The following is a 19,198-nucleotide window of genomic DNA, read 5'->3' on the forward strand; positions in this document are numbered from 1 at the left end:
TTTTTAGTCTCATTGACCCATTTCTATGCAAAATGTACTCATATATATATATATATAACAATTATATGGATTCGTGTCTATGAGGACCCAATTATATGTGTACATTGTTTTTATGTGTTTAGAATGTACCACTTGATTATTAGTAGATTAATGTTCTGTTGGCTTCAAATTTTACTATTTATTGTGTCTTTTATACTTTCTAAGGAATAATTTATTATAAAATTTGAAGTCCATAAATTAAGGAATTTTCAAAATCAAGAGATTTTATAAAATAAAAAAAATGAAAACTAATATGGTTGAGTCAAACTGGATCCAAAGTCATAAATCTTCTACATTATTGTTTTGAATGTTTCATATAACCTACCGTTACAAAACTCTATTAACTTAATTAATACAGTTTTATTGTAGAATGTTTCATATAACCTACCGTTACAAAACTCTATTAACTTAATTAATACCGTTTTATCGAAATAATGATTATGTCTCCTCAAATTCTTACAGGTGCACCTTTTATTTTCTAGCTTAAATCAACTTGTTTTTGGGCTGAAGATGGGTCATAAGATAAAAGATATTAACGAGAGGCTTCATGAGGTTGCATCTCGTAGAACCTTTCACTTAGAAGTAGATCGTGAAGATACACGATTTAAAAGGAGAGAGAGGGTCACTCACTCATTTGTCCCTAAAGAAAATATTATTATAGGGAGAGATAAAGATAAAAAGGCAATTATCCAACTCTTGTTGGATCCCATCTCAACTGAGAATGTGTCAACTATTTCCATAATTGGAATTGGAGGATTGGGGAAAACTGCACTTGCCCAACTCATATTCGATGATGAGATGATTCAAAATCATTTTGAGTTGAAAATATGGTCATGTGTCTCTAATGTATTTGAGTTGGACATAGTTGTTAAGAAAATCCTTCAATCCGAACATAATGGGATAGAGCAGTTGCAAAATGAACTTGGGAGAAAAGTAGATGGGAAGAAGTACCTACTTGTGCTGGATGATGTGTGGAATGAGGAGCGAGAGAAATGGCTTAGCTTGAAGTACTTGTTAATGGGTGGTGGAAATGGTAGTAGAATCCTAATAACCACTTGTAGTGAAATCGTTGCGACGACATCAGACACAGCTAAATCATACACCTTAAGGGGCTTGGATGAAAAGCAAAGTTGGTCTTTATTCAAGGAAATTGCTTTTATAGATGGAAAAGAGCCAGAGAATTCAACAATTAAGGAAGTTGGGATGGAGGTTGCAAGAAAATGTCAGAGAGTTCCACTCGCTATAAGGACGATAGGTGGGATGTTGCGCACCAAACATCATGAAAGAGAATGGTTGAATTTCAAAGAAAAGAAACTTTCAAAAATAAGCCAAAAAGAAAATGAAATTTTACCAACACTTAAATTGAGTTATGATGTGCTCCCATCACATTTGAAGCATTGTTTTGCTTATTGTAGCTTGTTCCCACCTGATTATGAGATCTATGTGCAGAGATTGATTAAACTTTGGGTGGCGCAAGGGTTCATTAAGTCATCTGACGAAAACGAGTGTTTGGAGGATGTTGCGTTTGAATATTACAAGGAATTGTTGCGCAGATCATTTTTTCAAGAAGAAAAAATAGACGAGTTTGGTATAATAGAAAGTTGTAAAATGCACGATCTCATGAATGAACTTGCAATCTTAGTGTCGGGGGTCGGAAGCGTCGTAGTTGATCTGGACCGAAAGAACTTTCATGAAAAGCTTCGTCACGTATCTTTCAATTTTAGTATTGATTTGTATAGATGGAAAGTGCCAACGTCTTTGCTAAAAGCAAACAAGATACGAACTTTTCTTTTTCCTTGCCAAAAGTATTGGATTGATAGAGATGGGTCATTATGTAATTCGTTTTGTGCTACAATTGTTTCAAATTTTAAGTCATTACGTATGTTGAGTCTTAATACATTAGGAATTACAACATTACCTAATTGTCTTAAAAAAATGAAACATTTGAGATATCTTGATCTTAGTGATAATCCCATCGAAAGACTTCCAGATTGGATAGTTGGACTTTCGAATTTGGAAACACTAGATCTCACAGGATGTCGGAAGCTTGTGGAATTGCCTAGAGACATTAAAAAAATGATCAACTTAAGGCATCTCATCTTGGAAGGCTGTTCTCATTTGACTCGAATGCCACGTGGACTTGGTGAGTTGAACGGTCTTTGTACATTGGATAGATTTGTTTTAAGCAAAAGCAATTCCTTGTTGAGGGACAGTGCTGGTCTTGGTGAACTGGGGAGGCTTAAGGAATTAAAGAGAAAGTTAGTTATTAGAAATTTGGGCCACAAGAAAGATGTGAAGTCAGAATCAAATGGTGGTGCACTTCTGAAGGAGAAGCAACATCTCTGTTCGTTGGGTTTGTATTGGAAAAAAAGAGAAGATGTAAACGCAGTTGATGAGGAGGATATTATAATGTCAATGGAAGTATTGCAACCCCATTCTAATCTAAAGGAGTTGACCGTGCGGTATTATGGTGGTGTGAGGTTTGCGAGTTGGTTTTCTTCTCTCATTAATATTGTTAATCTCACGTTGGCTTCCTGTGAGAGATGCCAACATCTTCCACCCTTGGATCATTTCCCATTCCTTAAGTCTCTTAAACTTGAAAGGTTGACGAAGTTGGAGTACATATCAGACAATGAGAGCAATAATAGTATGAGTGATGAGATGGTGAGGACGTCATTCTTTCCCTCCCTGGAGAAACTCCGCATAGAAAATTGCCCTGTTCTGAAGGGATGGTGGAGGGCGCACACTCATAACTGTGCTTCTTCTTCATCAACGGAAAATCTGCCGTTCCCGTTGCCTTCATTTCCCTGTCTTTCTACATTGAGCATCTTTTATTGTCCTAATCTAACTTCCATGCCTCTGTATCCGAATGTGCATACATTATATCTCAGTAGACCCAGCTCAAGGGCTGTTCATTCCTTGTTTGTTAGAGGAGCATTTGACATTACACATGATGTTGGTGTTGATGTTGATGTTGATGTTTCTGCCTCTTCTTCTTCCCCTCACCTCTCCAAATTAACGCATTTGTCACTTGATGGAATTGAGGATTTAGAATGTATAACGTCGGAATAGATGGGCAACCTCACATCACTCCAATCGCTTTCCACTGGAAAGTGCCCGAACTTGGCATCACTACCAGAAGAAATAAGCAATCTCACGTCACTACAACAACTTCGAATTAGTAATTGCTATAATTTGGCATCGCTGCCAGAAGGGATTTGTGGATTCCCTTGTTTAAATACATTGCAAATTTGGGATTGCCCGAAAGATGCTAGAAAGAAACAGGTGAGGACTGGCCTAAGATTGCTCACATCCCAAACATTCAAATTATTTAAGGTGCGTTTTCTAACTTGTTTGAATTTACAGTTGCCTAATTCAGTATAAACTATGAAATATTCAAAATGCGAATCTCGTTTCTTAATTTTATTCTTCATTCATCATCACCAACATTTTATTTTTCTTTTAAGATGACATGCAATATGGAGCAAAGATTTCGTCGTCCACATTTTTGCTTTCTCACCCACTAACTTCATTTTATTTTTTTTGTTGATGTAATTTCCTTCTTTTCAATTATATAGTCTCATATGCAGTGAATGGGGCGCCATCCTTTTTGGTTCAATATGTGATGCCCATGTTGACTACTTTGAGTGGTTGTATATGATTTTGCCTTTGATCATCTAGAATTTGGTACTATGTTCTCCTATTGTATGTTTTTTTTTTCTTCAAGTAATATAATATGGGCGTGAGGGCATAGCCCCCCAGCTTCGACTGGGTTCCAGCTCTCTTTAAATATTTCTTTTTAATATATATTGATATATTAGATGCGAAACAACTTTTGTCACGTTATAACGTATAAGTGACATAATTATACACAAAGAATAGTAAAAAGATTACGATATGAAAGCAGATATATATATATATATGTTGTAGGCCTATTTGATTGAGCGATCTAGGGTGAGAGAGAGAGGGGTGCGGCAAGCTTTAGGGAGAAGAGAGATTGATTTAATTGTGAGGTGTGTTTGATTCACCCCATTGTGTCTTTATTTATAGTAGTAGAAAGGGTAAGACCTTTCCCTTTAGGATTACAACATTTAATAGGTAATCTAGTCCTAATAGGAATATAAGATACATTCCCATATTCCCTAGGATTTACACAAACACATTCATATTCTAAATATGACTGCAACAATATATATATATATATATTATAAACACATTTTTGCCTAAAACACTGTTAAACAGTATGCTTCCTATTTTGCCTCCACATCAACGTCTAAAATATCGATAATATCGGCGAAATATCGCCGATATTATCGTTTTTGTGAGAATCCGATATTTCAACACATATCCACTTGATTATCGTCAAAATATTGAGATAATATCGCGATAATATCAATATTTCGCGATATTATCGCATCCTTCTTGAAGGCAACGTCGATGGAGTAGACGGCGACGGGTATGAGGGCCTTGAGCATCTGGATGAAGGAGACGGATAGGAAGATGTAGGCGGAATTGGAGAACCAGAGGGAAAGGGCGTAGAGGGCCCCGATGGGGATGACCGTCTTCAGGTAGAGCAGAGGTCACGGGAGATGGAGATGGCGTCGACGAGGCGGAAGACGCGGACGAGGAGGAAGGCGAGGGAGGAGCAGAAGGAAAGGGCGTAGAGGGCGCCGATGGGGATGACCATCTTGAGGTAGAGCGCAGGTATAAAATATCGATGATATCGGAAATATCGGTAGTCCAAAAACACAGAAATTTCGATGGAAATATCGGGATATTATCGATATCGATAAAAATTGAATAAAAACCACGGAATTGTAAGAAAAACTTGGAAATTTTTATTGAAACTTTGCAGGATGTTTATTTAGTCAATTATCTATTAGTTTATCACAAAAAATTGGAAGGAAATGCATTGCATGATGGATTTAACTGATTTAAGTTGATTATATAGCGAGCTGGCAAATATTGTGAGTGTAGAAAATATGTAGGAATTAATGAAAGAAGTTTAAACACACCATAATCATTTATATATAATGAATTAGTACAATATTTTACACTTTATACATTGCATGGTAAGATACATGAGTGACTTAGTACCACATAGAGTTCCTATGAGGTTCAAATTTTTCACTATCTCATCATCTCTATGTGTAGAGTAAGTGTATTGTGAAGAGTAGTCATCAAATGATAAATCCCCAAAATAGTTTTGCATGTAATTGTTAACATGCCACCCATATGGATCCGAGATTGGTTGACGTTGTCCATAAGCAAAATCATTTGAAAATTGAGTCTCGGATTCTTTCCATGAGTTGCTCGATTCCATCCCAACAAGAATAGGATATGAAGGGTAGGGAAATGGTTGGTTATGAGTATAACCATAGTTACTACTTCCCACTCCAACAGAGTCCGAAGTTATAGATAACGAGTTCTCTTCTTGACTTGACAAAATCCCCTTGCCTCTTTCTCTACGAGTATAATCCTTCCCTATGGCACCAATTCCTAGTCCTGCTTGCTTACTGCCATGGTCCTCATCCTATGTTGCATACGTGAAGTTTGCCTCACCAGTGAATGGGCTCATAAATCCGGGAGGTGGTCTAACATAGTTTCTATATCCACCACTACCTCCAGCTCCACTATATCCTTCATCATTCCCACCTCCGGTGGTAGGTGAGTCTTCTGATCTTGTACTAGAGCTATCATTAGTATCAGCATGATCTTGTGGTTGTGTAGGATTGGAAGAAGGTGGAATTCCAGTGTTTCTTGGTCTTGGGCGCAAAAGTTCTTCCAAAAAGTCAGCGCTGCTAGATCTCACCTCCTTTTCTAATACTCTGTCTACATTTATCCCTTCATTACGTGCTTCTTCAATAACTCTGGGAGCTGGGTTGCCTTCATCATCATCTAAATGAAAAGGTATAATCCATTGATAAAGTTAGTTACCCTCTGTATCATCATTTTCAGCAACAATATCAAACACATCTAGTGGGTCACCACGGTCGACATGATCTATTTCTGCTTCCTTATCTCGAATTTGAAGCTTCACATTGTAGTAGCAATAAACTAATTTTTCCAACCTACTATGAGCCAACCTATTTCTTTGCTTTGTGTGTATGAGTGCAAATGTAATCCAATTTCTTTCACAAGCAGATGAGGAAGTTGTTTGTAATAATACTTTGATTGCTAACTTTCTCACAGTTGGTGTATCAGTCCCATACATGATCCACCATTTAGCTATAATGAAAAACAATGTTGATAAGCCTAATAACTCCAACAAATTCTATTATAAACTGATAGTGAAATATGTTTACACTCACTAAGAGACATTTTTGTTCGAGCAACAACTGATGTTGGTTCTCCAAAAGTTCTTCTTGCATCTTTAAACCATGTTAGCTAAATTCAATAAATCGTGTTAGTTTAATCCAACAATGTAATTATTATAATTTAAGTAATTGTGTACCTCATTTCCAAATTGGCCAACTGCTGGTGATGCAGGGTCTAATTTAGAGTATACATTATGTACAGCACGTATAAGGGTACCATCATCTCCAACACCGGGTCTGTATTGGTATCGAGGATTCAAATAATATGTTGTTCAAAGAAACACATACTCTAATAAGAAAAATAATACTTATGCAACTAAAGAAATGAATTGCAAATTATGACATAATTTATACTTGTTGCATGCAAATCGTGGTATAATGTTTTATGTCATCGGTCATCAATTATCTTTATGACCCACCTTGCACCATGTTTTCTTTCCAAGTCATCCTTCACTACACACATCAACTCATATATTGCCCCCATAGTAGGATACACTTTTGTGTCAACGATCCGTAAAACTTTGTAAAGAGGTTCAAACACTTGGCACACATGTTCTGATTGAGTCCAAAAAGCATGATCAAGCACTATACTTTCCACCATACGACCTGCATTTGAGCAGCTGAAATTGTGGTTGGCCCAATCGTCACTAGTGAATAGTTGCTTCAACCCTGCTTTCTTCTTAAGTAGGTTGTCTAATGCAATATAGTTGGTGGCGAATTGAGTGGTAGCTGGACGAAAAATTTCTCCTTTGCAAAATTCACGTATCTTTGCCAATAACCAACTGTGATTGTAAATATAATTTGTGATCGTTCTAGCTCTTTTTACGACAGTAGCAATATTCTCTCTCTTTCCCATTGCCTCAAACATGAGATCAATACAATGTGATGCACATGATGTCCAAAATACATTATGATGCTTCATTAACTTTTTTCCAGCTTTGACAAATGTAGAACCGTTGTCGATCACGACTTGGAAAATATTATGCTCTCCCACATCCATGATTACATCCCTCAATAATTTGTAAATATACTTGTAGTTCTTTATATGGTCTGAAGCATCAACAGACTTCAAAAAAATTGTCTTTCTCTTGGAGTATACCATGAAGTTTATGATAGACAATCTGGTCGGGCCAGTCCATTCGTCACACATGATTGTGCAACCACTAGTTTCCCACTTTGACCTTAACTTGTTAACATACCCGCCAATGTCTTTATACTCCATTTCCAAATATTTGTTTCTTACCTCATATGGAATGTGAGGTTGTACTCCAACACCGGCATGTTGACAACCCAATACCATAATTTTGAAATGATGTGATGATGCCTTCTCAGCAGGGACATTTTCATAGATAAAGAACTTGCTAATTAGACGCCTCATTCCCTCATTCACATTACCTCCAGTGAAATAACTCCAAACACTCTTTTGACGTGCTTTGGATGACTTATATAAACTTGGGGCTATTGGTGGTTTTGGTTGTGATTCTCTAGCACTTGCTCCCCGTCTCATTTGTGCACCACCACTTGTCCCGGAACCTTGTGCTCTATTAGGAATTTTATGAAGGTGTTCTCTTTCCCATGTTGACTGTTTGGAGGCACGTAATGCTTGTTTGAAACTGCGTTGTTCTTCAGGTCTCATGTCATCATCACATTCGTCCTCATCGTCATCATCATCATCACTGTCAACCGCTTGGCCAATGACTTCTCCTCGTAGCCCATGTGTTTTCTTTTCCTTTTGGTGTTTTTTATTTTTTAATAATGTGGTGATGAATGCCTTCACTTCTGGGGGGACATTATCGCATTGTTGGACATTATTTCCTGGATCTAATCCACTAAGATGGTACTTAAGTCATGTCACTCCGCCACTCTTCATTACCCAACCACAATATTTGCAAATTGTGTCATGTTTGTTTCCATCTATTGGGTCTCCATGTTCCCAAGCTTAATCACGTTTAATAACTCCACTGGACATCTTAAACGTACCTATATTTATTTTTCATGGAAATTAGGCAATTATTTTTTGGCCAAAAAATATAGTAGTGACGGAAACATATTAAATAGGAAGTAAAGAAAATAGGAAGTAAAGTTATTTTACAAAAGAATTAAATAGGAAGTATTAAATAGGAAGTAAAGAAAATGATTGTAAGAATTTAAGTAATTATAAAAATAATATGGAATAATAAAACCTAATATTAATGAATAATAATCCAATTTGATAATAAAATAATAAATAACATTAAACATATTAAAATTATTCTAAGGAATAATTATACAGCATTACTTAATTACATCAAAAAATTAACATGCAAGTATTATTTGGTTCTTAGATCACATGCACGGGTCCACACAAATTTTTTTGTTGTTGTATAAATTACAATAATATAAATATAGGTTTGTAAACTTACCTTAAATATGGAACCCTTTGTGTAAAGGCCAAATAGAATCTGCGTGGAGCAACAATAAAATAATAATTACACAAATGTAACAAATATGGAACTTTCGATGTCGTACGTAGTAGCAAAACATCGACGATCCTCTGCAACTTGCCGTCTATGAATAAATGAGAGAGAAAGAAGGTATTTAACATTTAATTTGGAGTGGCGTGAGCTGCAGATCCATTTATTCAGTTTGAAGCTCTGAAATGGCTCTGGAATGGCTTTGGAATGGCTCTAAAAGGGCTAAAGGAAGAAGAAGAAACGAAAAGGTGTAATAGAGGTTTTTCAATTTTCGAAGGGTAAAAAAATGTGTGATGATCAAATACTCCACCTCTGAGAATGTGAAAGAATATCACGCATGGCACACGGTTTTGAATCTTGATGAAACCACCATTACTTTTTATCTTGTTAAAAGTTGTAAAAGTTGTCAAGTCAGAGACAGAGAGTCAAAGACACGGTTTTAAATTATTTGGATGCTTTTTTTTCTACATGCCACCACACACACACACACACACACACACACACACACAGTTAGAAACTCTCACACGCCACCACACACGCACACAGAGACCAAGATTCGAGAGCCCACACACGCACACAGAGACCTCAGTCTCTCGATCCTTCTTTCTTATCCCTTATCCCACACACATGCACCGAGACCTTAGTCTCTCGATCCTTCTCCCACATGGCCTTCTGCTCCTCCCTCGCCTTCCTCCTCGTCCGCGTCTTCCGCCTCGTCGGCGTTGTCTACATCTCGCATGACCTCTGCCCTACCTCAAGTCGGTCATCCTCATCGGCGCCCTCTACGCCCTTTCTTTATGCTCCTCCCTCGCCTTCCTCCTCGTCCGCGTCTTCCACATCGTCGACGCCGTCTCCATCTCCCATGACCTATGCTCTACCTCAAGACGGTCATCCCTATCGTCGCCCTCTACGTCGATACTTTGGAGCCAATTCGACGTGCTTATACCTTTACGAACATAATTACCGTGACCGGCCTAAAGGCCAAGAATTGTTCCTTCCTCAGCCGCAGTGGCAAGATTCAGAAGTTAGTAGCGCGCTCAACGCCACATCAGCAAATTTTACTCACCGGCCAAGCTCAGCCGTCGAGTTGGCATGCCCCGCATATAATTGAAGGACATAATTAGCTCATTAATTACTCGGCCTGCGTGCCACGTAGGCTCAGTAGTTTTTAGGGTCAACACCATCGAATTAAAAAAATAATAATCCACCACATATGCCTCTTTGAAATTTCTAAGAATTATCCTAGAGCATCACTTAATAGTTAATACTAGATTTAATAGATCATGGTCTTAAGTTTGAATTTTGTAAATGGCTGAATCATTTACCGCCAATCTTAAGATTTAATAGATCATGGTCTTAAATTTTACTCACCGGCCAAGCTCAGCCGTCGAGTTGGCATGCCCCGCATATAATTGAAGGACGTAGTTAGCTCATTAATTACTTGGCCTGCGTGCCACGTAGGCTCAGTAGTTTTTAGGGTCAACACCATCGAATTAAAAAAATAATAATCCACCCACATATGCCTCTTTGAAATTTCTAAGAATTATCCTAGAGCATCACTTAATAGTTAATACTAGATTTAATAGATCATGGTCTTAAGTTTGAATTTTGTAAATGGCTGAATCATTTACCGCCGATCTTGACTATTGTTTTTAATTATCCTTTCACATTTGGGATTTTTCTCTAATCACATTTGTTTTTTAGAAAAACTAATGAAAAGTCCAAAAAAACTTTCCTTTTAACGAAAAGCCCTTTTTAAAGGTATAGTGAATAGTAACAAGTAAAGTAAAAATGTGGTTTTTCGTTAAAAATGAACATTACCGGGAGTGTTTCGTTAAAACTTCATTGTTTTTTTTTTTCCAAAAAGGGGGCAATTGGAGGCGAACCATGATTAAGAATTGCATCCTACCCATGACCACTACCAAACAAATTCACAACTTACAAAGTATTGACATGCTACTTCTCATATGCTTCCACATTTCAACCTAAAACAATGATAGGTGAATAGCTGTAATTGCCTCCAATAAGTTATTGTTATAATCTATTGCATAGTCTTTATCCTTTTGTGTTTGCTTCTTTCTTCTTTTCCTCTCTCTTTCATTGCACCTTCTTGGCCCGTGGTATGTCGTTTCTCAAGTCCATATGCGAAGATTATTATATTATAAATTTTTATTTTTGTGGACTGAAGGAGCTTGACTTGAATTTAGGTATTTCAGTATCATCCGTTCAGCAACACAAACACAACCACTGCCATTTTTTCATACATATATCTTCTTTAAACACTTTTGTTTATTGTGTGGTTGTTGCCATGCTACTTCTCATATGCTTCCACATTTCAATCGAAAATAATGCATTATTGATAGTTGAATAGTCATTGTTATAATCTATTGGATAATCTTTGTCATTTGTGTTCGTTTCTTTCCTCTTTTCCTCTCTTTCACTGCACCTTCCTGGTTGGCGGTGTGTCGTTTCTCAAGTCCATATGTCAACATTATTATATTATTAACATTTGTTTTTGTGGACTGAATGAGCTTGAATTGGGATTAGGTATTTCAGTATCATCCGGCAACACAACCATTGCCATTTTTTCATACATATATCATCTCTATACATGCTTTTTGTTATATTGAGTGTATCTTATATTGAAGTCACCATTTACAGCAGGGATATTGCTATTATAGACAAGAACCACTAGGACTTGAGATGACTGAAGCAGTGGTGAAGTCAGAAATTATATGGGAAATGGCGAAATTTAAAAAGGTAAAGGTTCCAAGAAAATGTAGTGTAAGATCCCACATCGCTTGGGGAAGAGGAGGTGATGTGCCTTATATGCACATGCCCACCTCCCCTAGTAAGACGCTTTTTGGGTGGAAGCCCAAGAACAAATCTGTAAGGGTGTGACCCAAAGCGAACAATATCTTACTTTGCGGATTGGGTTGGGATGTGACAATTTGGTATTAGAGCCACTTCCCAGTAGGAAGTGTGCCAACGAGGGCGTCGGTCCCCTAAAGGGGGTGGATTGTAAGATCCCACATCGTCCGGGAGAGAGGAGGTGATGTGCCTTATATGTACATGTCCACCTCCCTTAGTAAGATGCGTTTTGGGTGGAAGCCCAAGAACAAATCCGTAAGGGCGTGACTCAAAGCGGACAATATCTTACTTTGCGGACTGGGTTAGGATGTGACATATAGACAACAAAATCCTTTTAGATACTAGAGAATATTAATGTCATTCATTATTTATCAATACAAACAAGTTACAATTGTTGCCAACGAGATTTCATGCCATGAAAACGTCACATAATAACCTCATTAACAATAAAAGCAAGAACATCTCTCTCAATGTAAACAATCAAGCCATCACTTGATCATTGAGCTCCTATTTTGTTACGCATTGGTGTTTTGACAATATTCATAGTAGAAAACGCTATTTCAACTGAAGTGGTTGCAACTGGTAACATAAAAGCCAATGTAAGAATGTACAGGGTGAAAAGGCCTACTGTTGTAGTGTGACTGCCACCACTGTAAATCCTTCACTGTATTACTTTTTTTTGGCGTGAAGTAATTTCAATATTTGTTTTTATTAATGCTTTGGAATAAACACATTTTCTGTAATAGTTTAGCCTCCTCTGCTTGTTGCTGCGATGTTCAAATCTAGTTTCAACCTTAGAACACGAGCGAAACAATGACGTGTAGTGGAAACGTAGATTATGCAAGTTCAAATCTAGTCAATATTTTTTTTTATTTCATAAGCGATTTGTGAACTTCTAGAAGTTTTGTAGCCAAAAGCATATATACATCAAAGTTTTCAGAGTAATACCCTTACTACCACTACATCAAATTAGAAGCCAAACAACTATTAATCTCTTATTATTTCCAGGCACTCTAGGAAGATTGGGATATATTTCCGGTTTACAAAGAAGTTGTTGGGTAGGCAACTGTAGATTCAACATACTACTTTGACCCTTCACATTTTCTTAGATCAAAACCAAAGCAGATTCCTTTCTTTCTTTTTTTTTTTTTTTGGAGAAAGCTGGATAGATTAAGCAAGAAGAAATGAAAACCGAAAAGAGACGGCAAATACAACGCTAAACTATGAGAACAAGGCACCAAGCATGGCACCAACGTCTACCCTCCCCCATGAACCCATAAAAACAACCTACGGAGGACAAGGCAAACCATCTTTATTCAAGATTCTAACAAACGAAGATGGGGGTCTTTAAAACCAAACAGAGTCACTCATCTCCGTATGTGAAATCCCGTCCCCGGATTTCGCTACTTAAATTACGTATTTTCGTATTATTGATTTCAAGATTTATTTTTTTATAATTTTATATATAGTTGGCAACCATGCATAAATATATAATTTCCTTTTTTTTTATATAGGAGTGGAGAAATTATTTAGGAAGAAAGAAAAAGAGAAAGAAAAAAAAAGGATGGGGGGAGGATGGCTGCCTAATGGCAGCGAATGAGAGGGGGAAAAAAAAGGGCTACTGCCCATTCAGAAAGAGGAGGGAAGTGAGGGACCAACCAGAGAAGAGAGCAAGGAAGGAATGGAGGGATGAAGAGAGGAAGGGGATCGGCCGGATCCCACTTGACCCGTGCCAACCAGGTTCGAAACCGGTGAAATTCCGGCGGTTGTGAGCCATTTTTCATGCAAATTTCATTCCATTTCCACCAGCAATCATCACTATACCTCTTCCCCTCCATTTTTCTATCAAAATTCGATGGAAATTGGGTCAAATCCGTGACATTTGGCAATGGTGACACCGGCTGGTCTTGTGTCAATTCTCCCATTTTTGAAGCAATTCCTTCTAATTGCCACCATCAATACACTCCCCTAGAACCCAGGAACAAAGCCCAAGCAGTGGTGGAGGCGTCAGAGCAAGTTTGGAGGTCGAATCGAATCACACCCAATTCTAGGTTTCGTACGGTTTTAGCAAAATTGGAGCCTTTCCAGGAAATATTGAACTTGGCCACAGGTATAAAAATTTCTCTACTCATTGAGATCTTCATTTCTGTAAATTTTGGTAATTTTTAAAAATGGTTGAATTTTTCCGGCAAGTCGGGGCAACCGACCGCCACCCGCGGCGACGTGTTTGGCCGCGGCCTGGCCAGTGGACCGACAATATCCTTTTAAGTTCAATTAGATACCCTGTTTTCATAATTGATATCCTTATGATATGGTTTGATTGTGTGAACCTAATTTCATTACGATATGTGGTTAGGTCAAAATATGATTCGACGATCCGACCGTTGGATCGTCACCAAACCTTAATACGTAAGAGAACATAATATTTGTGGATCATAAAAACTTACAAATCGGGAATCCACGTACGGATCTTTCTGAATTAGATTTGTAAGTTCGTAAAATAAAATGTCAACCACCACTTGAATTTTGAAATTGGCGGAGATCCGACCATCAGATCGCGTTGAGATTTTAGTATGTTGTTATTTGCGCATAATGTGGACTTTGGAAAGTTACGGATTGGAAATTTGAGGTGCGGATCTTTCAAATCAAATTACGTAAGTTTGTGGACTCTATTGTTGATCGAGAGTTGACTTTTAGGCAACATGTCATGAAACGTCCTAATTACTAAAATTAGTACTACGGAATATTAAGTGAAGTCTAGTGAGGCTACATTGGTTAGAGCATGACTTGTGTATATGTGATATAGCTATTACCTTGATTCTTATATTAGTATCATATGTGATTTTGTCTTGGTCTTATAAAGGTAATTTCTAGTGAAATGTGATTTTTATATATTTAGCCGTAGACATATGTTTATTAACATGATTTGGCTTGGTACTGATGATGGTTGTGACATATGTGAGTGACTTTAATATATGTGATATTGGTGATTACCTATGTTTTCATAATTATGATCCTGTGTGTATATGAATTGATTTTATGAATATGTTTTCTATTGAATTGTTATTTCCAATACTTAGACATCGATTTATGTTTATGAAATGGGGTTTGGCGTGAATATTTGAAATATGGTTTGACTTGTATGATTGGCAAGTTGTGATGAAAGGTAAGGACTAGTAATGGACCGTTAACCATTGTGATGGAGATTTGTTGCTTCGATATTGTTTCATTTCCTGTTTTGTTGATTAGTTCTAAATTTAGTATTTGTGCCTAATTTCCCTTTGTTGAGCTTTTGTGAATTAAGTAACTTGTGCTTGTCTCATTTCTTTGAGCCGTCGTACATTATGGTTGTTGGCCTTTCGTGATTCCGTTGAGTGATGGTCCCGGATCGTATTCACCTTGTGTTTTATTGAGTTTGGATTGAGAAAGCTTCAGAGATGTAGGCTTCGGCCGAACTGTGTCGCTCTAGCTCGGCATTCCAATGAATTGTATGCGTTGTTGATGATATGGTGATTGGCATTATTGATTGATGTGATAATTGGATGGTGTTGGAATGCATATGTGAGGATGAATGATGTTATGACTAGAGATTATTATTGTGCTTATTTAAATGTTCCTTGAGGTGCTGCATAATTGAATTGTGGTGTTATGTTGAGACCTAGTGGTCTATGTGATGAATGTTCAAGAATAGTGAAATGTTGAACTACGAATGACTTGATCCCTAATGAGGGTACGTAGGCAGTCTAACGAAGTGGTTAGATGCAGCCATAAAGTATACGAAAAATTATTGTACATCTGGATCTTGAAAGATACTTTGTATATATTCAGGAGGCGGAGTATGTTAGATATACGGGTTTGGTGTTGTCACGTGTCGATCCTGGACGTATGTCGGGATCGGGGCGTGACACCGTAGACCGAAACTACGCAACAAAATCCGCTGCCTGATTCCTTGATCTTGGAACCCAAGACCAGTTGCAAAGGGGTAATGAATAACTGATATCCATTATCCGAGACAAAGCAGATTCCTTTACACCAAATTTTCTTGGAAGAATATGTGAAAACACATAAAACATAATTTTCTTATCCCTATTGTTGTAGTGTGGCTACCTCCACCGTGAATCGTGCACTGGAGTTTTTTTTGTCTTTTTGGCGTGAATTAATTTCAATGTGTGTTTTATTAATGTTTTTGGATAAATAAATTTTAAATGTAAAGTAATGCATTTGATATTTTAGACACTGGATGCTATTAGATAATTTTTAAATTTACTATGATATGATACGGTGATACTAAAAATTAGGCATAAAAATTATGTATCGAAGGAGAGAGGATCCTTGCTGGATCCTTTTTGTCATGATCCCGAGGATTTTCCAATCACATCCGTTCATCGGGCTTTGTGCGGTCAGTTTTTGTTTGGTACTGTTTATATTCAATTTTAAATAAAAAATTTACAATAATTTCTGATCGCATGATATACGATGAACCAATGTAATTTGAAGATCCCCATAATCCTCACAAAGAGGATACGGCGAGGATCCTCACTCGTATCAAAAAGTTATTTTAAATATGTTGCAACTGAAATTATCAAGAGATGACGAGGGAATTACGGTCGGATATGCTCGTGGGCTTTGGGCCTATACATTTCCAAATAACACCAGTTTCATTGTCCATTTTAGCCTATTTCACTAAGTCATTGTCCATTTTAGCCTACTCCACTAAGTTATAATCTGAACATCTCTTTGACCGAGTATGCAAGTGTTGTTAGGTAGGCAAGTGTACACTTAGCCGGGTACTTTGACCCAGCGCCCAACATTTCTTAGGCGTTGATTGGCAGATATTATAAAGGATCGGATAGGACTAGTTATACAGACACGGGTGTTTGGCGTTCACTCGTACTAAATAAGCACCAGATTAAATTAACCGATCTGCTTATTTAATACGGTATACATTGGACTAATAAAACCAATCAAAAGGCTCGGATTATTAGTCAACCCTCTCTCTCTCGCCTTCTCTCGACGTCGTTGTCCTCTCCGTCACCTTCTCTCACCATCACCATCCTCCCCATCGCTTTCTATCGCCGTCGCTTTCTCTCGCCATCTCTGCTCTCCTAGTCCTTGTCGCCTACCTCGTCGTCCTCTCCTTGTCGCCTTCCTCATCGCCTACTTGCCGTCCTCCCCTGCAACTGGATCTTGCAAAGAAGCATGGTGCGGCGGAGAGATGATTTCAATTTGGGATTCTTCTGCAGCCGGGGAAGAAGAAGAAGGGGGAGAGAAGGGGGGAGTTTGAGGGGTGCGGCGGAGAGAATTGGGAACAAAAGTGATGGTTTCAGTTTTTTTTTATTTTTTAGTTTAATTTTATTTTAAGTTTGATTCCTCTTATCCGGTATAAAACCAAACATAGTATAAATAATACGGTTATTAGTTCGATACTGCATTAAACGCCCAACTAATTTAGTCAGTACTATCCGATGACTATTAATCATATCCAACAAAAATAATCAATACAATCTGAGCTGCCAAATGAGACCTTAGCGTTTCCTTGGGTAAATAAAACCAGAGTACGCAGATTCTTTTTACTCTGAAATTTCTTGGAAGAATATGTGAAAGAACCTAAAGCATAATTTTCTTTTGTCTTTTTGCGTAATGATATATTTGAAAATGAGTGTAGGTGCGCGTTTTAGCACGCTCACTAAGAAACTTCACGTGATTAAGATCAGAAACTTTTGGTAAAGGCTCCACACATTCCATTTTACTTCTCACACACTCTCTGTTAATTTATGTTTATTGATCTTCTTCATTTCCTTCTATCCGACAGTCAAAAATTAAAAAGACGTGTGAAAAGTAAAATAGAATGTGACTTTTCGGTAAATTATCAACAATTCAGTGTGCATTTTGGCACACTCCACTAAGTCCAATCTGAGTATCTCTTTGACCGAGACAGCTCTTTCTTGGAAGAAGATGTGAAAATATATAACTTTCTTTTGTCCTTTTTGCGTAATCACAAATTTAAAAAAGGGTTTATATCACAAATGATCCCTGAAATTGACCTTATCAATCATGATGATCCCTAAAATTGAAAATCAATCAATGTAGTCCCTGAATTTTAACCCCGCGAATCAATGTCGTCCTTCTGTTAGTATTCCGTCCAAATTAACTTTAAAAAAGGTTAAACTATCAATTTTTCATGGTAAAATGATCAAAATAACCCTGTTACTTATAATTTTACTTACTACCTCTCTTTTCCTTTCTCCATCTTCACTTTTCTCTCTATTTTTTCATGGATTTGGTGCTAAAACTAAAATAAAAACAAAAAAAAGTGGGAAATTTTAATTTTTTTTAATATCAAGTAAAAATAATTCTAACTATTCCTTTTTTTTTTCAAAAAAATTGGGTTAGCTTTTGCTGCCAAAGTCCACCTTTGATCATTCTAACTGGGTTAGCTCCATTCCTTTTTTTTTTCAAAGAAATTGGGTTAGCTTTTGCTACTGCCACCTTTGATCATTTTACTTGATATTAAAAAAGAAATTGAAATTTCCCATTTTTTTGTTTTTATTTTAGTTTTAGCACCAAATCCATGAAAAAATGGAGAGAAAAATGAAGATGGAGAAAAGAAAAGAGAGGTAGTAAGTAAAATTATAAGTAACAAGTTTATTTTGGTCATTTTACCATGAAAAATTTGTTGTTTAACCCTTTTTAAAGTTAATTTGGATGGAACACTAACAGAAGGACTACATTGATTCACAGGTTAAAATTCATGGACTACATTGATTGATTTTCAATTTCAAGGACCATCATGATTGATGGGGTCAATTTCAGGGACCATTTGTGATATAAACCCTTTAAAAAATGAGTGAACTAATTTGCTTTGACTCATTGACTTGGTATAGATCAGGTCATTTTCTAGTGATCCAGTTTGTAGATCAATTGAGTATTTCTGCTCTTGCATTCCTCTTAATCTTAGCTGCTCGATCATCGCTGATCAGGTACGAATGATTAATGGCTGCTTCTTCTTCTTCTGACGTTCGTTGAAAATACGATGTGTTCATCAATTTCAGAGGGGAAGACACTCACAACGGCTTCATCAGCCATCTCTACAGATGGAACGTATCATTCATTTTGTTGTATTGATGTCTTGAAGTCTGATTGTTGTGGTCGTATTATGTTGGGTGCAGGTCAGGAAAATGCAGCTAATGTGAGCATAACGGTGTTGAAATCACTGCCTGATTTACAAGAAAAAGAATCAAGGAATACAAGATTTGGCGGTGGTGGAAGGTTAGGCGGTGGTCGTGGAGGAGGTTTTCGAAATGATAGGTATTCCAACAACCGATCTGCTGGTGGTAGTGGTGGTGGGAGAGGTCGCGGCAACAGATGGTGACGCGCGATATAAACCGGCTCCTTTCAAGTAAGCTGTTGTGGGCAACAAATAATATCAAAAGGTTGCATTCACAGTGGTCTCAACTGTGTAGGTACTAACAGCTATTGTGGGCCCCGTTTGGCTCGTTATAACGATATCATTTTTTA

The 19,198-nt window shown here is 37.3% G+C and overlaps 1 protein-coding gene across 1 annotated transcript in view; it reads left to right on the plus strand.

Annotated features, from left to right (window-relative positions):
* LOC126628888 (disease resistance protein RGA2-like) overlaps positions 1–19,198 on the plus strand; it is an 81,154-nt gene that overhangs the window by 7,858 nt on the left and 54,098 nt on the right. The gene's annotated exons all lie outside the window — the stretch shown is intronic.

The sequence above is a fragment of the Malus sylvestris genome, chromosome 7 (assembly GCF_916048215.2).
Source record: "Malus sylvestris chromosome 7, drMalSylv7.2, whole genome shotgun sequence".
Classification (NCBI taxonomy): domain Eukaryota; kingdom Viridiplantae; phylum Streptophyta; class Magnoliopsida; order Rosales; family Rosaceae; genus Malus; species Malus sylvestris.